This window comes from Aplidium turbinatum, chromosome 1 (assembly GCF_918807975.1).
Source record: "Aplidium turbinatum chromosome 1, kaAplTurb1.1, whole genome shotgun sequence".
In the NCBI taxonomy this organism is placed as follows: domain Eukaryota; kingdom Metazoa; phylum Chordata; class Ascidiacea; order Aplousobranchia; family Polyclinidae; genus Aplidium; species Aplidium turbinatum.
This window is the reverse complement of record NC_137472.1, coordinates 45,730,051-45,736,639: the sequence shown is the minus strand read 5'-3', so window position 1 is coordinate 45,736,639 and position 6,589 is coordinate 45,730,051.

The window sequence follows — 6,589 nt, the reverse complement described above, 5'->3', positions numbered from 1 at the left end:
AAGCATTGTGGGGCAGGACAGGCTTTCTGGACTAGCTCTCATGCAAATCCATCGTACTCAAATTCCAAGCGCGGAATTGGTGTTAAACAAACTTGCCAAATCAAGTAGAAAGTTAGACATTATGCTCTAAATTAAAATGTCATTTTGCATTTGCAAAGTCAACTTTTTTGGGCCTACAAACATAAAAACTTGTTGAGCCAACAAAATGTTTCAGGATTGTAATTTGTAATTACCGTGTTAAGTTTATTCATATGTATCTGTTTGTTTATGTTGATGTAAATATATGTTATTGATTAATTTATGACTCCAGTCGTGCCAATGCAGTTCGTAGCCTACAGATGTTGTATTTTATTTGTAATCGACTGAACACATTACTGTATTATCGTAATTTTCTTTCTTGGGTAGTCATTGTTGGGTAGTCATTGTTGGGTACTGTAGTCATTGTTGGGTAGGCTACCGTAGTCATTTTTCGTTGTTGTTCTTTGATGTTTGCAGTTTGTGTATTATTTCGTTGTTTTGGATATGGACAGCTTTGTCTGATGCAAATAAATATTATTGTAACGTCCGCTTTGTCTATTTTCTTGCAACGTTACAGTCAGGGCCAGATTTAGCTGATGGGGGGCCCGGGGTACTTTTAAATCGGGGAGCCCCGTGCAAAACAATTTTTCGCGCCTACGGCGCGAAAAATCATCTCTACGTCTACAGTAGCATCAGTCCAGGACTACACAACATTTTGCAGAAACTTTAAAGGCCAAAGCAAAAAAAAAAATTACATTTTTTTTCCACATAGGGGAGCCCTTCAAAAGTCGGGGGCCCGGGGCAACTGCCCCCCCTAAATCCGGGCCTGGTTACAGTGACGTATTTGTTTATTGTTGTTGATCTTTGCTCTATTTGAACTGTCTGGATTGCTAACAACAACACGACACATGAGATTTAATTGAGTTTTACGTGTTCTTATTGTGCGTTTTTAGACAATCTTTTAAACACAGGTACGGTAACTTTGAGATTTCTTAAATTGTGACCGTCTAGAGAAAAGCAATTTTTAGAATAAAACATTAATTAGACAATAATAAAGACAATAATTAGGAAGGTAATTTGTTATTTGCGCAAATCGCTTTGTAATGCAAAAAGTGCATGGAATACTGTGTGCACAAAAACGGAAAAAAAATTGATGAAGTTCTGTGTTCAACGCAAGAAGACTTTCAAAATAACATGTGAACTGAGAAATTTGACCAAGAAATGGCGAAAATAGGTCAAAAACCGAGTCTTTATCACTTTTTCTACCTAAAATACACAATCACGAATATATTTTGCGAAATGAATTGATTGAAGTGATAGATAAGGCTTTTGACCAATGGCATAGCCTACTTTTTCCTGTTGTTATTTGATATAAGCCGACGGAGTAATTAGCAATAAGAGAGACGTAGACCTGATGGTCTCGGCCAGTACCTAACTCTTGCCGCCAAAAGAAAGCAGTAACAGATACGTTAATGTAAAATTTTTAAATGCATTTTTTTATTTCTCTTAAATATAGCTTAGGTTATAATTATTTCTGAAGAGGACATGTGGTGTCGAAAACGATTGGATTTAGTAGTTTTTTCACGTTTTTTTTGTGTGTTTAATGTTAAATCCGTTAATGTTACTGAGTGTTATATGTATCTGGTTGTTACAGACGGTTGTTCGCCTGGTCAAACGTCATGTAGAAACCGTTCGGGTCTACTGAATATTACGTCATGGAAATTCCTAAAACATGAGCCAAAATTGCACCATCGTCCGTAAGACTCGTGTCAGACCGGTTTAAACCCGTTTCAGTTTGAGACCTGTTTGGACATGAAATATTGCGTCACGAACTGCTCTCTTGCCTTTGAGTTATCACAAATTTTTCTGATTCATTCTCGAAGTTGTTTGTTGGATGTCGGTCGCACATTTAACTGGTTTATTTGGTGCTTGCTAGCTGGACAAATTCTCCGTCTTTTATCCAAGTAATCTGTATCGTAGTGACAGTTTTAGAGGTGTAGGCATTGCACCAGTCATTTCGATAGCCGCGGGCTAATGTTACTGGAATACACTTTGAATAGACGTTTCGAAGGTGTGTTTATTTTTCGGTCATTACGTACAGACAAACGGATCCGGGAACTTTATGTTACAATTTTCCCACGAAGAATTATGGTTTACCGTTGTGACCATAAAAAACAAAAGACGAGTTCTTGTCAGTTGGTAGGTCAAGAAGAAATTAAAGCAAGAAAAATAAAAAAAAACGATTTTGTTAGCTGGTAGGCCAAGAAGCACTTGAAGGCATAAAAATAAACGACGTGTTTGTTGTCAGCTAGTGCAGAAGAACTACTTAGAAGTACAAGAAATAATAAAAGAAGATTTGTTGGTTGGTAGTCTACACTCTTACAGAAGCAAAGAAAAGTAAAGACAATTCTTCTCAGTTTGGTACAGAAGAAAAATAACTTTGACATTCATTGGCAAGAAAGAAGATTAAAAGACAATCCATCTGTGCTTGTAGATTCAAGTGGAAGAATCCAAGCAAGTTTTGTGGACTTTAGGACTTCATACCCGTACAGCTACGGTATCGTGCATTTAAATTCTTTTTTGTATTTTTACAGTCTTGGCAGTTAAGTTTTTTATAACTACTGTAGCCTAATAATTTTGTGTGTTTGTGTAACTTCATTTTTTTAATTGTTAATTTAGCCCCAACATTTAATATGTCTACACTCGGTGGCGACAAGGACTCGACCGCCGTAGACTCGACTGAGTTTAAGCCTGATGATGTTCTTTGCGGTCGGGCAGGCCATTCTGGGGAGGGACCCATTAACGATGAGGCTAAGTCAGTTCGAGAGGCCCGGCATCTTAGACGGGATATTTTGACTCAAATTGGGGAACTTTCTGTAGCCCTAGGTTCTTTGAGTGATAAGCAGGAACTGTTAATTTTTCGATCTAACTTATCTACTTTAGAAGAGGAATTACGGCATTTCCATGCTCTTTTGACTACAATCTTTAACTCTGCAATCTTGGCAGAACTTCGTGATAGGGTAGATCCCGAATTTAACTCGTTAAAAAATAACTTTGAACAAAAAGAAAGTGAGTTCTCAGATATGTTGGATGCTGACATACATCCTGAGGATAGCGCCTCAAATGTAAGCACTGGGATGTCTAGGACTTCGTCTCGGATAGTGGCACAAATTAACCTGCAGCTAAGACGAGAGGAGCTCCAGATACAAGCTGAGGCCATTCGAGCTGAGGCTGCCGCGAGAGCTGAGGCCGAAGCGAGAGCTGCTGAGGCTGCTGCGAGAGCTGAGGCCATTCGAGCTGAGGCTGCCGCGAGAGCTGAAGCCGAAGCGAGAGCTGCTGAGGCTGCCGCGAGAGCTGAGGCCATACGAACTGAGGCTGCCGCGAGAGCTGAGGCCATTCGAGCTGAGGCAGTCGCGAGAGCTGCTGAGTTCGCACTCAAAGACGCTCAGTTGAGGGCTGAACAACGTAAAGAGGTAGTTTTAGCTGAATATCGATCAGAGGTGGGCTCTCGGCGTAGCTCTAAGAAGGGCTCTTCTAGGCATTCCAGAAATGAACATCAATCGAAGTTTAATTTACATAACCTTTTCCAAACGCCCGTTCAACCTGTGAGTGGACCAGGGCAATCCACACGTTTTCCAGCTGTTTCAGGAGGTCTCGGGGCCGCGGCTAAGGGTCTTCCGAATGCTGTAGAGCCAAGGTCTGCGAATTACAACCGAACTCCTCCCCCAGAGCGTACAGGTCACGGGGCCGCCATTAGTAGTAATGCTTTGCCCCCTTCACAGTTTTCTGCGCCGCTAGGTTTTGATCGCCCAGCTACACGTAATTTGGGTGGTTGTGAGAGGCGTATCGCGTCTCCTGATTTTAACGTGTGTAAGGATCGTGATCGGGCTGTGCACGTGACTGAGCCCACTCAGCCCCTTAAGGGATATAGCTTGTCTTCTCCCGCTAAATCGAGTTCTCAACAGCAGGATTGCTTTTTTGAATACCAAAATAGTAGGACGTTTTTGGATAAGGCGGCCTTGATTGGTTACGATGGTAATAATATGCCATTTATCTTCTTTAAAAATCGTGTTACGGCCTTAATGGCAGCTTCGCCCTTTAAGGGGACTTGTTTGACTTTGTTACAAGCAGCTTGTGTTAGAACAGCTGCGCAAACGATTGCTAATTTGGTTTCTGACACCCCTGGCTTGTCAGAGGAAGACAGGATAGAAATGTCGTTAGCTCGCTTGTCCCAGCGTTTTGGGGTTCGTGGAGGTCTTTTCGCAGAACCAGAAATTAGAAAGTATCGCTATGGTAGCAAATTGACTTCGACCTCTTCCAGTGATCTGAAAGAGTTTAAAGATGAATTGTCGCAGTGTTTGCTTTACGCGCAAGCTTATAGTCAGCGTGATAAATTAGAAGGACGTTTTGTTTTGGATTTGGCTAAGCGACTCCCGTTTGACGCTAAGCAGCGTTATCTTGACTTTTTAGGTGATCAGTATGGTGGCACTGATGAGCCTACTTTTCAGAGTTTGTTTGAATTTGTAGTACGGGAGGAAACGCGTAAGTCGACTGATTTTAGCATTATGCTAATGGGCGATTCTGGTGAGTCGCAGCAATTTAAAAAGTTTGGCAAAGGAAAATTGCCTTCATGTCCGGTTAGGCAGACGTCCGTAAAACCCCACGATGATGTGATGTCAGGGAGTTCGCAGTACTCGACTGTTGTTGGCGCACCGCGCGGTGGTGAAGCCAGACGTAAAAACCTACCGGCATGCATTTGTTGTTCGTCACGTGGTCAAGTTGAATATCATTTTTTGTCTAATTGTAAAGAATTTTTGCGCTTGACACCTAAAGATCGGAGAGATGTCATTGTGAAAGCTGGCAAATGCTTGAATTGTTTGCGCCAGCATATGGTTAGGGATTGCGTTCATGCAAATAACTGTCGTAAGTGTGGGCTTAACAACGATAGGAAACACTATTTTCTTCTGCATGATTTTTATGTGACGTCACGTGATTCTCTGGATTCGGTTGGGAAAGATGATGCTCGTGCCAGAGTTCCTGTGCGTAATGTTAAGATTGGAAATGTTAAAGCAGCCTTTAACCGCGTTACTGCTGCTCGTGTTTTGAATCCAATGACTGGCAAATCGAAGTTGGTGTATTGTCAGCATGATCCTGGTTCGCAGTTGACGTTTGTTTCGAGTGATTTGGTGTGTGAACTTGATCTTAAACCGTACGATAAAGCGTCGTTTAAAATGGATACCCTGGCTGGTCAGAAAGCTACTTGTGCTGACCTTGTCAAACTCAACATCCAGTCGTTAGAGACAGATGAACTGTTTTGTGATATAACCTCGGTGGTTAACCCAGCTTGGGCTGATGATGTTAAAACTTTACCGCATAAACAAGATTTAAATGGTTTCCGTCATTTTCATGACGTGAATATGTTTCATTTGAATGATTGTAGTACTGTAGATGTACTGATTGGCAATGACAACGCTTATTTGATGTGTGCAAAAAAAGAGCGTGTTGGTGAAAATCGTAGTGAACCACATGCTTTCCTCACTCCTCTCGGCTGGTTGGCTTGTGGTGGTAAGTCACCCTTAGATGAAAGCGTTGCTAAAGTGTGCAGAGTGCAGACGTCTTCAGAGTCGGATGTCATCTCTGGCTTTCAGCGTAAAATTGAGTCTCGTGATATGGAAATAGCAGACCTGAATAAAGTCATTCAGGATTTGACGTTGCAAAATGAAACCTGTGAATTGTCTCGCAATGATAATTTAGCTAGAGAACTTGTTGAACCGAATATTGAGTTGAAAGATGGTCGATTTGAGATACCTGTTCCGTTGAAGGAAGATATTGATCTACCTAACAATTTTGTGTTGGCGTCAGATAGAGTTGCTGCTTTAAGGAAGAAGGCTTTTAAACAACCTGAACTTCGTGATTTCCTTACTGACACCATGAAAGATCTTAAATCAAATGGCTATATTGAGCGTACTGGTGAAGCAGGAAATGTCAAGGGATTTGAATGGTATTTACCATACTTTGTTACGTCACAATTAAAAAAGCGCATTGTTTACGATGGCAAGTCTGAATTTCGAGGAACTTGTGTTAATGATGTAATGTTTTCGGGTCCTGACTTGTTAAACCCTCTGGTAGATGTCTTGGCTAGATTTCGGCTTGGTAGATTTGGTCTCATGGCTGATGTGACTAAATGCTTCTTTCAAATAAAGTTACCTGAGTCGCAAAGGGATTTGCTTCGTATATTGTGGTTTGAAGATGATGACCTTGAAAATGGTAGGATGGTACCATTTCGTTTTTGTGTACACCCTTGGGGAATAAAGAGTAGCCCGTATATCGCTTGCTTGGCTATAAAGAAAATGATCGAGCAGAATCCCAGCAGTGCTGGTGAATTGACTCTCTGCAATATTGCAAATAATATGTACATGGATGATTTTATATTTTCGGCTGATAGCTTAGAGGAAGCTCAGCAAATCACTCATGAATCAATTGCTTTGTTTGATAGCCGTGGGTTTAAACTTGGTAAGTGGAGTGCTAACAAGGAGGCTATGATTGTCTTGTCAAATTTGGATAATGAGAT